General features: G+C 45.4%; 1 protein-coding gene across 1 annotated transcript in view; it reads left to right on the top strand.

Moving 5' to 3' along the window:
- The first annotated feature begins 2,580 nt into the window (after window positions 1-2,580).
- LOC124010237 (junctional protein associated with coronary artery disease homolog) overlaps window positions 2,581-16,784 on the top strand; it is a 34,642-nt gene continuing 20,438 nt past the window's right edge. Inside the window, exon 1 of the mRNA XM_046322687.1 lies at window positions 2,581-2,702. The gene's annotated coding sequence lies outside the window, so the exon portion shown is untranslated. The remainder of the gene's footprint in view (window positions 2,703-16,784) is intronic.

The raw sequence follows: 16,784 nt of genomic DNA, 5'->3' as shown, positions 1-16,784 counted from the left end.
ACACAGCAGCACAGCAGCATGTAGCACAGCAGCACAGCAGCACAGCAGCATGTAGCACAGCAGCACAGCAGCACAGCAGCACAGCAGCATGTAGCACAGCAGCACAGCAGCACAGCAGCATGTAGCACAGCAGCACAGCAGCATGTAGCACAGCAGCCCAGCAGCATGTAGCACAGCAGCATGTAGCACAGCAGCATGTAGCACAGCAGCACAGCAGCATGTAGCACAGCAGCATGTAGCACAGCAGCATGTAGCACAGCAGCACAGCAGCATGTAGCACAGCAGCACAGCAGCATGCAGCACAGCAGCATGTAGCACAGCAGCATGTAGCACAGCAGCATGTAGCACAGCAGCATGTTCCCTCAGGGTTAAGTTTGAGCTGTATGGCAGTCGCTGAAACTCGCCCTTGGTGGTGCCTTGCTAACGGCGATGACTCGTCAGTGAGTGTGTCCCTGTCCCATCCAGTGCCAAGACAGTTTGGTTAATTAAATGAACTCTTGCTCAGGCCTTCCTTCCCGTGCCAGCTGTAACATGCTGCGCTTAAAGGGAACCCGCGGGATGCCGTGACCACCACATCCCCACCGAGAAATGTGTTACAGACCACATGTTAAAGGGGCTCATGTTCTGATGGCAGAGAGAAACAGAGGTGGCATCCCAAATGGAAACCTATTCCCTTTTGTACAATTATTTTGTCCAGGTAGTCAAAAGTAGTGCATTATATAGGGAATTAGGGCCCCGTTCAAAATGTGTGCATTGTGTAGGTAATAAGGTGCTACGTGGGATGCCCCCTATGACAGCATAGGCCTACAGTGAATAGCAGAGGGAGGAGAACATAAACTAGTACAGTGATGTCAGAGCAGGGAGAGAATGAGCATACCTGCCTACTAAAGCAGGGGGAGAATGAGCATACCTGCCTACTAAAGCAGGGGGAGAATGAGCATACCTGCCTACTAAAGCAGGGGGAGAATGAGCATACCTGCCTACTAAAGCAGGGGGAGAATGAGCATACCTGCCTACTAAAGCAGGGGGAGAATGAGCATACCTGCCTACTAAAGTAGGGGAAGAATGAGCATACCTGCCTACTAAAGCAAGGAGAGAATGAGCATACCTGCCTACTAAAGCAGGGGGAGAATGAGCATACCTTCTGTAGCTCAGTTGGTAGAGCATGGCGCTTGAAATGCCAGGGTAGTGGGTTCGATCCCCGGGACCACCCATACGTAGAATGTATGCACACATGACTGTAAGTCGCTTTGGATAAAAGCGTCTGCTAAATGGCATATATTATTATTATTATTAAAGCAAGGAGAGAATGAGCATACCTGCCTACTAAAGCAGGGGGAGAATGAGCATACCTGCCTACTAAAGCAGGGGGAGAATGAGCATACCTGCCTACTAAAGCAGGGGGAGAATGAGCATACCTGCCTACTAAAGCAGGGGAGAATGAGCATACCTGCCTACTAAAGCAGGGGGAGAATGAGCATACCTGCCTACTAAAGCAGGGGGAGAATGAGCATACCTGCCTACTAAAGCAGGGGAGGAATGAGCATACCTGCCTACTAAAGCAGGGGGAGAATGAGCATACCTGCCTACTAAAGCAGGGGGAGAATGAGCATACCTGCCTACTAAAGCAGGGGGAGAATGAGCATACCTGCCTACTAAAGCAGGGGGAGAATGAGCATACCTGCCTACTAAAGTAGGGGAAGAATGAGCATACCTGCCTACTAAAGCAGAGGGAGAATGAGCATACCTGCCTACTAAAGCAGGGGGAGAATGAGCATACCTGCCTACTAAAGCAGGGGGAGAATGAGCATACCTGCCTACTAAAGCAGGGGGAGAATGAGCATACCTGCCTACTAAAGCAGGGGGAGAATGAGCATACCTGCCTACTAAAGTAGGGGAAGAATGAGCATACCTGCCTACTAAAGCAAGGAGAGAATGAGCATACCTGCCTACTAAAGCAGGGGGAGAATGAGCATACCTGCCTACTAAAGCAGGGAGAGAATGAGCATACCTGCCTATTAAAGCAGGGGGAAAAACTGATTCTGAGGCTGATGAGGTATTCAGAGTGGTCGTTCTGTCACTGTATGTGTGGTGTCTGTCCAAAGGGGTTGTGAATAAAATAAGAACACAGAAAGAAGGAGTGCAGATGCTATGCTACATCGGCAACATGTGGCCTCATGTGGTTCTTTGTATGAGGGTCTCACCTTGTCAAACCAAGTCTAAGGGTATATAAGATGTATTGTGGAAAGGGTGAGCTGCTTTCAGGTATTATAGAGTAATTACACTGTCTCGAACATTGCGGGGAATTATGGTTTTAATGACGGAATATAATCATCGTGTGTGGTGTGTGTGTGTAGTACGTGTAAACCCATGAATACTCACGTATATATATGAATGTATTCAGAGACCTATATTTATGGCATAATGGTATGTATGGATACATGCTTCCATTGAAACACAATCAATAATATGGAAAACATTTATTGACGCCTCTGTCAAGAAAAAAAAACTTATTACACAGTTTGGAAGAAACCATTTTGAAATCCCTTTTAAAGGAACGACGAACGCACAGCACAGGCTGATGAGCTGGTGGAGGAAACTCCACTCCGTCCAGGCATGCTCAGCAGAAGGGCTGTGCAGTTCTCTCAGCGACTGAAGCTGGGCGCAGGGGAACTGCAACGGCCGCGCCAGGCATCTTCCAGGTAGGATGCGTATCTCTGTCATTTCGCGTTTATAATGATCTCGCAAATATGTATGCATTTTTATACTCTGATAATGCTTTGCCATGCAGATATAATTTTTCAGGGGAGGGGCTGTCTATTTTTGCTTCACGTACACGGTAGCGCAGGGTGGCTGTATGGGTCTTGGTAAACACACACAGTCAGCTAAGACGCATCTGCAAACCTTATAATTAACGGCGCTTTAAACTTGCACACACGGAACATGTTCCGCCTTAGATTGATCAACGTTAAACAGCGATTGATGGCGCGATGTGAATATGTATTTGATGACATGGTGGGGTGTATTTTTTAGGGAGACGTGTACAATTGCAATGGGGTTATAATTTGGCTAACGACCGTTGTTAATGCACTACCGTTCACTACATGTTTAACTTAGTGTGTGTGCACGTATATACCTTTTTTTTCATAGGCGCTCGTATATACCTGCAGTAACCTAGCCTGCTGCGTAAAGCAATGTTTTGTATTGTATGGGAGTGCAAAGCTGACTTGAGAAATCATTCTTAACAGTCAATTATATGTAGGCTGTACCGTCTAACACTGCAGTATAGCAAGGCTCTATAGCTAACCATAATGTATCTATCTAGTCTACATAGTAACAGGAATAATCAGTTATTGATAGGCAGTGGCGGCTTCTCTGTTTCAGACGGTTATGCCTTTATAGAGGCAGGTTGAATCATATATGAAAATAAGCGTAATGCATATGATATTTGTTTTTATATATATCAAGGACAAGGTCCAAACGTGGTATTCAACTTATGGTTCAACTTAGATAGCAAAGTTCAGACACTAGCCTAAGTCATGGGTCAAAGTTCAGACACTAGCCTAAGTCATGGGTCAAAGTTCAGACACTAGCCTAAGTCATGGGTCAAAGTTCAGACACTAGCCTAAGTCATGGGTCAAAGTTAAGACACTAGCCTAAGTCATGGGTCAAAGTTAAGACACTAGCCTAAGTCATGGGTCAAAGTTCAGACACTAGCCTAAGTCATGGGTCAAAGTTCAGACACTAGCCTAAGTCATGGGTCAAAGTTCAGACACTAGCCTAAGTCATGGGTCAAAGTTCAGACACTAGCCTAAGTTATGGGTCAAAGTTCAGACACTAGCCTAAGTCATGGGTCAAAGTTCAGACACTAGCTTAAGTCATAGGTCCGAAATACAGGACATTTAAAAAACAACATAGGATAAAGTGTCTGTCTTACTTGCAGGTCTGCAATAAGATGGCATTGTAGATATCCATCATTAGCAGAGGTAGGCTGCATGGTGTTGCAAAGGCTGCGTTCCTATTTGCATTGGTCAAAACAAGTGTACTATATTGGGAAAAGGTGTCATTAGAGATGCAGGCTGGTGTTGGTTGCATGGTTTTTCTGCACGGTGTTGCTGCACGGTGTCACAGTGCACTACTTACTACCTGACTACTCAGGGGAGGGAGGGAGGGGATGGAGGGGGAGGGATGGAGGGATGGAGGGAGGGGATGGGAGGGGGAGGGAAATGAAGGGAGGGGTAGAGGGGAAGGAAGGGAAGGATGGGGAGGAGGGAGGGGAGGGGGAGGGAAATGAAGGGAGGGGTAGAGGGGAAGGGAGGGGAGGGGGAGGGAGGGGATGGGAGGGGAGGGGATGGGTGGGGGGAGGGGATGGGAGGGGGAGGGAAATGAAGGGAGGGGTAGAGGGGAAGGGAGGGAGGGGGAGATAGGGAGGGAGGGAGAAGAAAGGGAGGGAGAAGAGAGGATGGGTGGGAGAGGAAGGGAGGGAGGGGAAATTAGGGGAGATGAGGGGAGAAGAGGGTAGGAAGAGGTGTGAGCCAGATCAACAGCAGACAGAATCTCTGATGTGGTTTCAACAACCTCAGCATTGCCATTTTTCCTTGCATGCATTGAATCAGGGTATTAGTCGGTGTGTGACTGTTTGTCATTGCAGTTGCTGCTGGAGCCTACAATGAGGCACATGTGCGCATTCCAAATGACACCCCATTCCCTATATAGTGCTCTACATTTGACCAGAGCCCTGTGGGAATAGGGTGCCATTTTGGATACAAGCTGGAGACACATGTGCCCAAGTGCTTCTTCTATGGTTTCCACTGGTGACCTTGCTCAAAGATGAACCATATTGGCCCTAGTCAAAAGTGATACACTATATAGGGGATAGGGTGCCATTTCGGATACCGACACTGAATGGTTTCAGTAGCCACCTTCTTCATCTTCTCCAAACTATTTTTCTGTATGTACAGTTTGTTTGGTCTACGGGTTTTCTTCACCATGGCAACAGAGAGAGTCATAGAGCACGTGCTTTTCATCTACTGTGTCAATTTTACTTGCCATATTCACTAGCATCCTGTCCGAGGGGTGTGCTTGTACATCAAGCTGCCTCACTACTGGAACAGGAGAAGGGAGTTCTGCCCTTATGGACTATTCTATGCTCGGACGAGGCTTAGGTTACCTATATTCAGACCTCTACAATGCTCCTGCATGGTGTGCTAGTTTCGAAATGAAACCCTTAAGGAAATATTTTGTAGGTTATTGTAGAGAGGCAGGCAGCAGGTGCTTCAACTGTTTGACACCACACACAAGGAGCCTGGAGTCATCAAAGGGGCTATGGGTTATTCTAGGCGTTACAGGTTCTAAACGTTATTATAAACTGGGTGGTTCGAGCCCTGAATGCTGATTGGCTGACAGCCGTGGTATATCAGACCGTATACCACGGGTATGACAAAACATGTATTTTACTGCTCTAATTACGTTGCTAATCAGTTTATAATAGCAATAAGGTACCTCGTGGGTTTGTGGTATATGTTCAATATACTACGGCTAAGGGCGCGTTGCGTTGTGCCTAAGAGCAGTCATGGCATATTGGCCATTTGCCACACCCTCTCGGGCCATATTGCTTAATTCTAGATGTTAGAAGTTCTACACGTTATTCTAGACGTTAGAGGTTCTAGAAAAATATTCTAGACATTAGAGATTATTTTAAGATGTTATTTACTCAATGTTACTATCTCAAGTGCCACCTTTGGGTGTTTACTGAGGACTCATAAGGGGAGTGACAAATGCCTTTCTACTTACTATATAGTCCCCTATGGGCCCTGGTCAATGTAGTGCACTATAATAGGGAATGCCTTTCTACTTACTATATAGTCCCCTATGGGCCCTGGTCAATGTAGTGCACTATAATAGGGAATGCCTTTCTACTTACTATATAGTCCCCTATGGGCCCTGGTCAATGTAGTGCACTATAATAGGGAATGCCTTTCTACTTACTATATAGTCCCCTATGGGCCCTGGTCAATGTAGTGCACTATAATAGGGAATGCCTTTCTACTTACTATATAGTCCCCTATGGGCCCTGGTCAATGTAGTGCACTATAATAGGGAATGCCTTTCTACTTACTATATAGTCCCCTATGGGCCCTGGTCAATGTAGTGCACTATAATAGGGAATGCCTTTCTACTTACTATATAGTCCCCTATGGGCCCTGGTCAATGTAGTGCACTATAATAGGGAATGCCTTTCTACTTACTATATAGTCCCCTATGGGCCCTGGTCAATGTAGTGCACTATAATAGGGAATGCCTTTCTACTTACTGTATAGTCCCCTATGGGCCCTGGTCAATGTAGTGCACTATAATAGGGAATGCCTTTCTACTTACTGTATAGTCCCCTATGGGCCCTGGTCAATGTAGTGCACTATAATAGGGAATGCCTTTCTACTTACTGTATAGTCCCCTATGGGCCCTGGTCAATGTAGTGCACTATAATAGGGAATGCCTTTCTACTTACTGTATAGTCCCCTATGGGCCCTGGTCAATGTAGTGCACTATAATAGGGAATGCCTTTCTACTTACTATATAGTCCCCTATGGGCCCTGGTCAATGTAGTGCACTATAATAGGGAATGCCTTTCTACTTACTATATAGTCCCCTATGGGCCCTGGTCAATGTAGTGCACTATAATAGGGAATGCCTTTCTACTTACTATATAGTCCCCTATGGGCCCTGGTCAATGTAGTGCACTATAATAGGGAATGCCTTTCTACTTACTATATAGTCCCCTATGGGCCCTGGTCAATGTAGTGCACTATAATAGGGAATGCCTTTCTACTTACTATATAGTCCCCTATGGGCCCTGGTCAATGTAGTGCACTATAATAGGGAATGCCTTTCTACTTACTATATAGTCCCCTATGGGCCCTGGTCAATGTAGTGCACTATAATAGGGAATGCCTTTCTATTTACTATATAGTCCCCTATGGGCCCTGGTCAATGTAGTGCACTATAATAGGGAATGCCTTTCTACTTACTATATAGTCCCCTATGGGCCCTGGTCAATGTAGTGCACTATAATAGGGAATGCCTTTCTACTTACTATATAGTCCCCTATGGGCCCTGGTCAATGTAGTGCACTATAATAGGGAATGCCTTTCTACTTACTATATAGTCCCCTATGGGCCCTGGTCAATGTAGTGCACTATAATAGGGAATGCCTTTCTACTTACTATATAGTCCCCTATGGGCCCTGGTCAATGTAGTGCACTATAATAGGGAATGCCTTTCTACTTACTATATAGTCCCCTATGGGCCCTGGTCAATGTAGTGCACTATAATAGGGAATGCCTTTCTACTTACTATATAGTCCCCTATGGGCCCTGGTCAATGTAGTGCACTATAATAGGGAATGCCTTTCTACTTACTATATAGTCCCCTATGGGCCCTGGTCAATGTAGTGCACTATAATAGGGAATGCCTTTCTACTTACTATATAGTCCCCTATGGGCCCTGGTCAATGTAGTGCACTATAATAGGGAATGCCTTTCTACTTACTATATAGTCCCCTATGGGCCCTGGTCAATGTAGTGCACTATAATAGGGAATGCCTTTCTACTTACTATATAGTCCCCTATGGGCCCTGGTCAATGTAGTGCACTATAATAGGGAATGCCTTTCTACTTACTGTATAGTCCCCTATGGGCCCTGGTCAATGTAGTGCACTATAATAGGGAATGCCTTTCTACTTACTGTATAGTCCCCTATGGGCCCTGGTCAATGTAGTGCACTATAATAGGGAATGCCTTTCTACTTACTGTATAGTCCCCTATGGGCCCTGGTCAATGTAGTGCACTATAATAGGGAATGCCTTTCTACTTACTGTATAGTCCCCTATGGGCCCTGGTCAATGTAGTGCACTATAATAGGGAATGCCTTTCTACTTACTATATAGTCCCCTATGGGCCCTGGTCAATGTAGTGCACTATAATAGGGAATGCCTTTCTACTTACTATATAGTCCCCTATGGGCCCTGGTCAATGTAGTGCACTATAATAGGGAATGCCTTTCTACTTACTATATAGTCCCCTATGGGCCCTGGTCAATGTAGTGCACTATAATAGGGAATGCCTTTCTACTTACTATATAGTCCCCTATGGGCCCTGGTCAATGTAGTGCACTATAATAGGGAATGCCTTTCTACTTACTATATAGTCCCCTATGGGCCCTGGTCAATGTAGTGCACTATAATAGGGAATGCCTTTCTACTTACTATATAGTCCCCTATGGGCCCTGGTCAATGTAGTGCACTATAATAGGGAATGCCTTTCTATTTACTATATAGTCCCCTATGGGCCCTGGTCAATGTAGTGCACTATAATAGGGAATGCCTTTCTACTTACTATATAGTCCCCTATGGGCCCTGGTCAATGTAGTGCACTATAATAGGGAATGCCTTTCTACTTACTATATAGTCCCCTATGGGCCCTGGTCAATGTAGTGCACTATAATAGGGAATGCCTTTCTACTTACTATATAGTCCCCTATGGGCCCTGGTCAATGTAGTGCACTATAATAGGGAATGCCTTTCTACTTACTATATAGTCCCCTATGGGCCCTGGTCAATGTAGTGCACTATAATAGGGAATGCCTTTCTACTTACTATATAGTCCCCTATGGGCCCTGGTCAATGTAGTGCACTATAATAGGGAATGCCTTTCTACTTACTATATAGTCCCCTATGGGCCCTGGTCAATGTAGTGCACTATAATAGGGAATGCCTTTCTACTTACTATATAGTCCCCTATGGGCCCTGGTCAATGTAGTGCACTATAATAGGGAATGCCTTTCTACTTACTATATAGTCCCCTATGGGCCCTGGTCAATGTAGTGCACTATAATAGGGAATGCCTTTCTACTTACTATATAGTCCCCTATGGGCCCTGGTCAATGTAGTGCACTATAATAGGGAATGCGGTGCCATTTGTGATGTATACAAGGTTTTAAAATGATGTTTAATGTCTGAAGGTCAAATTGAGGTCAAGAGAATATGCTGGAATATAAATAGAAATTAAGAAAGTGTGAAATGATGTGGATGGACATTTATGTGAAGTATCATTCTCTTTACAGTGCACTACTTTTGACCAGGGCCCATAGTGGTTAAAAGTAGTGCACCATATGGGGAATAGTGTGCTATTTGGGATGCATGCACAGATTTATTCACATAATTGTAAGACATACTATCAGGAACCGGCCCCCCATAGGCTTACCACAACATTTCAAGGTTAAATGTTTCTCCATACTATGACTATATTATCAAACATTAAACACACATGGCAATAGTAGAATTACCGATCCCTGACTACCCTTTCGCCCCACAAACTATGCCATTTACTTGACTTGTTTATAACGAGCAACTAGACTTTATCCGCGTCCCAAATAGCACCCTATTCCCTGGGGGAATTAGTGTCCCTCAAGTACACTACTTTTGACCAGAGCCTCTATAGTACACTACTTTTGACCAGGGCCCATTAGCCTTCGTGTTGATGTCCTACTGAAAGTGCTAAAGTTTCCATGGACATCTGTTACTGACTACCCAACTACATTGAATTTGAAATTGTGTGCATTTGTGTAAGCGAATGAACGATGTACTGTATGTGTCAGCTAGTTTTATGGCAAAGGGACAGCTGTTTTGAACGAGCAGATTAAAGGAGACATCTGGGATGTATACATCCTGTTTTGGACTTTTAAATGAATGATATATAGCCATCGATTCTTTATGAATTTGAGAGGGGTTGCATTTTTTGTCAGCCTCATCCCTCAAGTGGCAGGGTTTCCATTTTGTTTTTGTTTGAATCCCAGATTGTCCCTTTAATGGGTTTGCATTGCAGTGTTCATCTTGTATTGGAACAGGTGTTCCTCAAGCCATTTCTGTGGACACTCATCCAGGGAGGGTTGTTTTTTTGTTCCAGTCCTGCACTAACATACCTGATACAAGTCATCACCAAACCATATTAGTTGAATCGGGCAGGGTAGCCTAGTGGTTAGAGTGTAGAGGCGGCAGGGTAGCCTAGTGGTTAGAGTGTAGAGGCGGCAGGGTAGCCTAGTGGTTAGAGTGTAGAGGCGGCAGGGTAGCCTAGTGGTTAGAGTGTAGAGGCGGCAGGGTAGCCTAGTGGTTAGAGTGTAGAGGCGGCAGGGTAGCCTAGTGGTTAGAGTGTAGAGGAGGCAGGGTAGCCTAGTGGTTAGAGTGTAGAGGTGGCAGGGTAGCCTAGTGGTTAGAGTGTAGAGGTGGCAGGGTAGCCTAGTGGTTAGAGTGTAGAGGAGGCAGGGTAGCCTAGTGGTTAGAGTGTAGAGGAGGTAGGGTAGCCTAGTGGTTAGAGTGTGGAGGTGGCAGGGTAGCCTAGTGGTTAGAGTGTAGAGGTGGCAGGGTAGCCTAGTGGTTAGAGTGGCAGGGTAGCCTAGGTGGCAGGGTAGCCTAGTGGTTAGAGTGTAGAGGAGGTAGGGTAGCCTAGTGGTTAGAGTGTAGAGGAGGCAGGGTAGCCTAGTGGTTAGAGTGTAGAGGAGGCAGGGTAGCCTAGTGGTTAGAGTGTAGAGGAGGCAGTGTAGCCTAGTGGTTAGAGTGTAGAGGAGGTAGGGTAGCCTAGTGGTTAGAGTGTAGAGGAGGCAGGGTAGCCTAGTGGTTAGAGTGTAGAGGAGGCAGGGTAGCCTAGTGGTTAGAGTGTAGAGGAGGCAGGGTAGCCTAGTGGTTAGAGTGTAGAGGAGGCGGGGTAGCCTAGTGGTTAGAGTGTAGAGGAGGCAGGGTAGCCTAGTGGTTAGAGTGTAGAGGAGGCAGGGTAGCCTAGTGGTTAGAGTGTAGAGGAGGCAGGGTAGCCTAGTGGTTAGAGTGTAGAGGAGGCAGGGTAGCCTAGTGGTTAGAGTGTAGAGGAGGCAGGGTAGCCTAGTGGTTAGAGTGTAGAGGAGGCAGGGTAGCCTAGTGGTTAGAGTGTAGAGGAGGCAGGGCAGCCTAGTGGTTAGAGTGTAGAAGAGGCAGGGTAGCCTAGTGGTTAGAGTGTAGAGGAGGCAGGGTAGCCTAGTGGTTAGAGTGTAGAGGAGGCAGGGTAGCCTAGTGGTTAGAGTGTAGAGGAGGCAGGGTAGCCTAGTGGTTAGAGTGTAGAGGAGGCAGGGTAGCCTTGTGGTTAGAGTGTAGAGGAGGCGGGGTAGCCTAGTGGTTAGAGTGTAGAGGAGGCAGGGTAGCCTAGTGGTTAGAGTGTAGAGGAGGCAGGGTAGCCTAGTGGTTAGAGTGTAGAGGAGGCAGGGTAGCCTAGTGGTTAGAGTGTAGAGGAGGTAGGGTAGCCTAGTGGTTAGAGTGTAGAGGAGGCAGGGTAGCCTAGTGGTTAGTGTAGAGGAGGCAGGGTAGCCTAGTGGTTAGAGTGTAGAGGAGGCAGGGTAGCCTAGTGGTTAGAGTGTAGAGGTGGCAGGGTAGCCTAGTGGTTAGAGTGTAGAGGAGGCAGGGTAGCCTAGTGGTTAGAGTGTAGAGGAGGCAGGGTAGCCTAGTGGTTAGACTCTAACCAGGGGTGTTTTGGACTTGTGTCAAACTGGTGTCAAACTCATTTCGCATCGTGGGCCACATACGGCCTAGGGAGATGTCAAGTGGGCCGGACCATTAAAATTATACCATACTCTGCTATAAATAACCAAAATATCATGTCTTTCCTTTGTTTTGGTGTAAAGAAGCACAAGAACATTAGGAAAATATTGAAATTTAATGAACTATCCTTTTACAAAACATTTCATGAAACACCTCATATTTCCTTAGACAAATGTGCAATTTACTTTTATCATTCACAAATATGCATTGCAACTGATCCCACTGATTGTACAAAGGCACAAAACTTTAATTGGTACTGAAAAATATAGTAATGCACTTTAAGATTAAATGAGACTTTTAAAGAAAGGAATTTTTAAACCACTTACACATACGCATATAAAATCTAAATGTAATCCCTGCGTACACCTTACAAACTAAGGAGAGTGATTTTAAATGTGTAATGAAGAAAGTGTTCGCCTGTCCTGTAAATCTGTAAACTTCATACATGAAACATACATACACATACAATACATACTGAAAATTTATGGAGTTGTATGAACAGTAGAATTCCATCACACAACTTTTGTTTTGAAGCTGCTGACTAACATTAAAGTGCACATTTTTTAAATCACCACAGTAAGGATTCATCTTCACAGAGCTGTATTCTTTCAATGCAAACAGTATCTAAGGCAGCATTTTAAAGGTGTTAGTCTAGTCTGGACTTGTATTTGTACCTGAAACTTGGCATCTTTTGGCCTGTACAAGTGCATCAACACCAGGTGTCATGTCCTGACTAGCTGTCACTTTCAGAATGTCATTTAAGTGCTTGTTTGTGAGCCTTGAACGCATTTTTGTTTTATTGATATTCATCACTGAGAAAATTTGTTCACAAAGGTAGGTTGTCCCAAACATGCACAAAATTTTAGCAGCCAGGGCTGTTAATTTGGGGTACCCTGGTAGTAGATACTGATAAAATCTGTCCAGACCTACAGAGGCAAATTTGCCCTTCAAATCTGCATCACACTGCAAATCAATTATCTCTAGCTGAATTTCGACCGGCAGATCAGAAGCTTTAACTGTGAAAGGTGAGCGAAAAACTGAAAATTCTGTCTCAAGTTCACCAAATACCTGAAAACGTTTCTCAAACTCCCGCAGTAGTCCTGCAATTTTGTCTTTGTACCGTTTCATGTCCGCATCAGGTCTGGTCACACACACATCTCTCAGACAGGGGAAATGAGCAGGGTTGCCATTTGCCAGTTGCATCTCCCACAAAGTCAGCTTCAACTTAAATGCATGTATGTTGTCAGAAAACTGTGTGACAACTTTTTTGCGGCCTTGCAACATTTTGTTCAGATTGTTCAAGTGTTCAGTAATATCAACCAAGAATGCAAGGTCCCGTAGCCATTCCTGAGATTGTAATTCCAACACCGGTTTTCCTTTTTTCTCCATGAACTGTCCGATTTCCTCTCGTAGATCAAAGAAATGCCTCAGCACAGCGCCTCGGCTTAACCATCTCACTTCAGTGTGGTATGGCAGGCTGTGGGTAATGTTGCTGTCGCTGAGAAGTTTGTCAAACTGACGATGGTTCAGACCTCTGGACCGGATGAAATTTACAGTGCGAACAACCACCTCCATGACGTGGTCCATTTTCAGCGACTTGCAACACAATGCCTCCTGGTGCAAAATACAGTGAAATGTCCAGAAACGATCTCCTCCATTAAGGGCTTGTACTTTGTCTTTGAACTTTGTCGCGACACCTGCTTTCTTTCCGACCATGGATGGCGCGCCGTCTGTAGCCAGGCTGACAGCGCGGGACCAGTCCACTCCAACTCTGTCCAATGCAGCAACGACAGAGCCGAAAATGTCCTCTGCTGTTGTGGTGTCCATCATTGGCACCAACTCAAGAAACTCTTCAGTAACAGTCAATGTCTCATCAACTCCTCGAATAAATATGGCCAGTTGGGCCACGTCTGTGATGTCAGTGCTCTCGTCAATTGCCATGGAAAATGCAATAAATGACTTGACTCTCTGTTTCAATTGACTGTCTAAATCTGCCGATAGTTCCGAAATCCTCTCTGCTATAGTATTCCTCGTCAGGCTAATATTGGCAAAAGCTTGTCGCTTCTCGGGACATACAAGTTCAGCCGCCTTCATCATGCATCGTTTAACAAAGTCACCGTCGGAATACGGCTTCGATGCTAATGCTATTTCGCTAGCAATTAGGTAGCTGGCTTTTACCGCTGCTTCACTGACTTCTCGGCTCTGGATGAAAGTTGACTGCTGTTTCCTCAGACCCGCCAGCAATTCGTTAATCTTATCTCTTCTCAGTTGTCCTTGCAAGCCGTCATATTTTTCGCTGTGATGAGTCTCGTAGTGGCGTCGAATATTATATTCCTTCAATACCGAAACTTGTTGCAAACACACCAAGCACAAAGGTTTTCCGTGCATCTCTGTAAATAAATAGGACGTGGTCCATTTTTCTTTGAAAATTCTACACTCCTTATCTACTTTTCTCCGTTTGGATAACGACATTTTGGCTAATGAGGGTGTAGCGGAGAGGTAGAGACCAAGGTATTAACAACGTCGTAACAAGCAGCAGATGGCGCATTGATACCGTCTGCTGTTTTCAGTCTGTCTCAGTGATGCGGCTTGTCTTCTACTCTGATGGAAAGAGTGCGCCCCTTAGCGGATAATCCATGAATTGCAGCGATTTAAAAATATTAATTCCATGTCTTTTATGCATTTTTTCCACTTTCAAATTATCCTGCGGGCCTGATCGAACCTCCTTGGGGGCCGGTTCCGGCCCGCGGGCCGTATGTTTGACACCCCTGGGTTAGAGTGTAGAGGAGGCAGGGTAGCCTAGTGGTTAGAGTGTAGAGGAGGCAGGGTAGCCTAGTGGTTAGTGTAGAGGAGGTAGGGTAGCCTAGTGGTTAGAGTGTAGAGGAGGCAGGGTAGCCTAGTGGTTAGAGTGTAGAGGAGGCAGGGTAGCCTAGTGGTTAGAGTGTAGAGGTGGCAGGGTAGCCTAGTGGTTAGAGTGTAGAGGTGGCAGGGTAGCCTAGTGGTTAGAGTGTAGAGGTGGCAGGGTAGCCTAGTGGTTAGAGTGTAGAGGAGGTAGGGTAGTCTAGTGGTTTGAGTGTAGAGGAGGTAGGGTAGCCTAGTGGTTAAGAGTGTAGAGGTGGCAGGGTAGCCTAGTGGTTAAGAGTGTAGAGGAGGCAGGGTAGCCTAGTGGTTAGAGTGTAGAGGAGGCAGGGTAGCCTAGTGGTTAGAGTGTAGAGGAGGCAGGGTAGCCTAGTGGTTAGAGTGTAGAGGAGGCAGGGTAGCCTAGTGGTTAGAGTGTAGAGGAGGCAGGGTAGCCTAGTGGTTAGAGTGTAGAGGAGGCAGGGTAGCCTAGTGGTTAGAGTGTAGAGGTGGCAGGGTAGCCTAGTGGTTAGAGTGTAGAGGAGGCAGGGTAGCCTAGTGGTTAGAGTGTAGAGGTGGCAGGGTAGCCTAGTGGTTAGAGTGTAGAGGTGGCAGGGTAGCCTAGTGGTTAGAGTGTAGAGGTGGCAGGGTAGCCTAGTGGTTAGAGTGTAGAGGTGGCAGGGTAGCCTAGTGGTTAGAGTGTAGAGGAGGCAGGGTAGCCTAGTGGTTAGAGTGTAGAGGTGGCAGGGTAGCCTAGTGGTTAGAGTGTAGAGGTGGCAGGGTAGCCTAGTGGTTAGAGTGTAGAGGTGGCAGGGTAGCCTAGTGGTTAGAGTGTAGAGGAGGCAGGCTAGCCTAGTGGTTAGAGTGTAGAGGAGGCAGGGTAGCCTAGTGGTTAGAGCGTTGGACTAGTATCCGGAAGGTTGCAAGTTCAAACCCCCGAGCTGACAAGGTACAAATCTGTCATTCTGCCCCTGAACAGGCAGTTAACCCACTGTTCCTAGGCTGTCATTGAAAATAAGAATTTGTTCTTAACTAACTTGCCTAGTTAAATAAGGGAAAAATAAAAAAAATCAGGTGTGTTTGTACAAGGTTGGAAGGTAAATGTGCTCCCCTTAAAGGGTGAATGGGTTGAGGAACACAGTGAGAGAGCTACAGTAACCTGTTCCTGTGTCGACCTGGTTAAGGAGGAGACTTGACGCATCATAAATAACTACTCATTGTTATTTGTAGAGTCAGTCACAATTTACCCATTGTACATCAAGGTTTTTGATTCTCCCAAACACGGCCTCTCTCTCTCTCTATAATGTCTTATTGGTGTCGTTTTAAAGGGGCCTTATTCTGTTAAAGGAATCTTAGTTATTCAATTCTTGGTAACACTTAAAAGGGGTAATCTGTAGTTGCTACATCAATTTGTTGACCTGTAAATAAATTATATGTACCCATGGATTCATATAGAATATAGCTTATAAATGAACTTAGTCTATTTGTCGTACCCCATCAGAACCCAAAACATACTTTTTTTTAACCTCCAGTGTTTGTAAACAAAGTAAATGTAAATAAACACTATCATTTTGATATCATAGATGGTCAGGCCTTGCATCCACAGTCAATAGCTTGACGGTCAAGTACACCCACTGGACAGGACATTAGTGTATCGCAGGGCCTTACCCCAAATCAATCTCCTCAATGCTGAGTGCCAAGCAGAGAAGCATCGGGGGCCCATTTTTACAGTCTTTGGTATGACTCGGCCAGGGATCGAACTACCAACTTTCCAATCTCAGGGCAAACACACTAACCACAAGGCCACTGATCTGCTTAAAGGGATAGTCCACCCAAATTACACAATAACATGGTTTCCTTGACCTATAAGAAGTCTATGGACCAGGTAAGACAGCAATCAATGCTTTGGTTTTGTTTACTTAGCGCATGTCTCCCAAATGCTATCTTAAACCAACATGTAATTTTGTAATTTAGGGGAACTACTCCTTTAAAATTGCACTTAAACCTGTGTAGCAATAACATAATTACATCAGTAACAATGTTTAGCATCAATGTTGTTAGTAGTAATCACAGCACACAGAGCAATTATTTCTTCTTCTTCTTCTTCATCTTCTGGGTACCTTAAACACCTAGTCTATTTGCCTGAGAGTCAATGGAAAGGAGTTTACATACAGAAAGGAGTTTACATTCAGTAGGAGTTTACATACAGTAGGAGTTTACATACAGTAGGAGTTTACATACAGTAGGAGGTTACATACAGTAGGAGGTTACATACAGTAGGAGGTTACATACAGTAGGAGGTTACATACAGTAGGAGGTTACATACAGT

The sequence above is a fragment of the Oncorhynchus gorbuscha genome, linkage group LG22 (assembly GCF_021184085.1).
Source record: "Oncorhynchus gorbuscha isolate QuinsamMale2020 ecotype Even-year linkage group LG22, OgorEven_v1.0, whole genome shotgun sequence".
NCBI classification, from domain to species: Eukaryota; Metazoa; Chordata; class Actinopteri; order Salmoniformes; family Salmonidae; genus Oncorhynchus; species Oncorhynchus gorbuscha.
The sequence above is the reverse complement of the archived record's forward strand: the minus strand, read 5'-3'. Positions and strand labels throughout refer to the sequence as shown.